This window comes from Lontra canadensis, unplaced genomic scaffold (genome assembly GCF_010015895.1).
Source record: "Lontra canadensis isolate GAN:19392208 unplaced genomic scaffold, GSC_riverotter_1.0 scaffold12, whole genome shotgun sequence".
Lineage (NCBI taxonomy): Eukaryota > Metazoa > Chordata > Mammalia > Carnivora > Mustelidae > Lontra > Lontra canadensis.
Genome location: NW_022631006.1, coordinates 8,974,992 through 8,976,699, shown reverse-complemented (window position 1 = coordinate 8,976,699; position 1,708 = coordinate 8,974,992). Strand labels below are relative to the sequence as shown.

Sequence of the window (1,708 nt, the reverse complement as noted above, 5' to 3'; positions counted from 1 at the left end):
TGTAGGAGGGTTCCCCTTTCTCTGCATCCTTGCCAGCATCTGTCATTTCCTGACTTGTTAATTTTAGCCATTCTGACTGGAGTGAGGTGATATCTCATTGTGGTTTCGATTTGTATTTCCCTGATGCCGAGTGATATGGAGCACTTTTTCATGTTAGACTCTCTTTTTATTTTTATTTTTTTAAAGTAGTCTCTGTGCCCAACCTAGGGCCCAACTCATGACCCTGAGATCAAGAGTCATATGATCTACCAATTGAGTGAGCCAGGTACCCCTCGTTTTTCTTTTAATATTATATTTTGAACATTTCTCTTTATCATTAATGTATTGATTACTCATTGATGCATAAAACCAACACAAAACCTAATGGCAAAAAAACAATAGGATAATTTTATTATTATTTTCATGGTTCTGGCATTGACTAGGCTCAGCCAAGTAGTTCTTATGCAGGATATTTCACGTAGTTGTACAGGAGGGGGCTTGGGCTTATTATCTGAAGTTTCTTACATTTTTGGTACTGAGCTGGAGAGACCCAAACAGCTAGAGGATGGAACAACTGGTTTCTTGGGCATTTCTCCCAGTTTTTAATATGGTCTTTTCTGCATGGTGGCTTCAGGGTAGTCATGCTTCCTACATGGTAGCTCAGGGCTCCACAAGTAAATGTCCATAAGGAAAGGCCAGGCTGAAACTGACTCACCTTGAAATCTTTTTTTCTTAAAATTTAATTTCAGTATAGTTAACGTACAGTGTACTATTAGTTTTAGGTATACATTATAGTGATCCAACAATAAAAATATGGAACACTTTAAGAATTTGTGTGCCATCCTTGTGCAGGGGCCATTCTAATCTTCTCTGTATCGTTCTAATTTTAGTATATGTGCTGCTAAAGCAAACATTAAGTCACCTTTTATGACTTAGTTTTGGAATTCACACAGCCTTCCTTCTGCCACATGCTAGTCACTAAGGCAGTCCAAAAGTTACCCCAAAGCCCACAGAAGCTCTTCTCTTGAGACACAGAACTCTTGAATGATTTGTCAGTTTCTTATTGGTGATGTCACAAATTTAAAACAACAGAAATTTATTATCTTACAATTTTAGAGGACAGAATTCTGAAATGCATTTCCCTGGGCCAGAATCGAGGTGTCCTATCAGGCTCTAGAGGACAGTCCATTTCCTTGCCTTTCTCGCTTTGGGAGGCTGCCTGCCCTCCTTGACTTCTGACTCCTCTGTCTTTAAGGCCAGCATTGTAGCATCTTCAAATCTCTCCCTGGCTGTGACCCTCTGTGCTCATCATTAAATTTTTTTTTTTTTTTGACTCTGATCCTCCTGCCTCCCTTTTATAAAGATCTTTGTGATTACATTGGGCTCACCTGTATAATCAGAATGATCTTCCCATCTCAAGGTCCTTACCTTAATCACATCTGCAAAATTCCTTTTACCATGTAAGGTAAGATATACTCAAAAGTAAAGGGATTGGGATGTGCACATCTTTGGGGGACCTTTATTAAGCTTTCCATAGTGGGAAATGGTAAGGGTCTGGAAGAGCATATGCAACCAGAAATATCTTTGCAGTAATTTTTGGAAAATATGATCTTTTACTGTTAATTAATTTCAGTGGTTGCATAGTATTTTACTGTATGACTGTAACTATTTTACTAAGCCTTTCTTTACTGTTAAGCATTTGGGGTGTTTCTAATATTAAAAAAAATCC

The 1,708-nt window shown here is 38.1% G+C and overlaps 1 non-coding gene across 1 annotated transcript; it reads right to left on the bottom strand.

Annotated features, from left to right (window-relative positions):
* Nucleotides 1–786: 786 nt before the first annotated feature.
* On the bottom strand, nucleotides 787–889 carry LOC116867564. Its single transcript, XR_004382613.1, has one exon. It is a non-coding gene; the product is annotated as a U6 spliceosomal RNA (small nuclear RNA).
* Nucleotides 890–1,708: the final 819 nt, after the last annotated feature.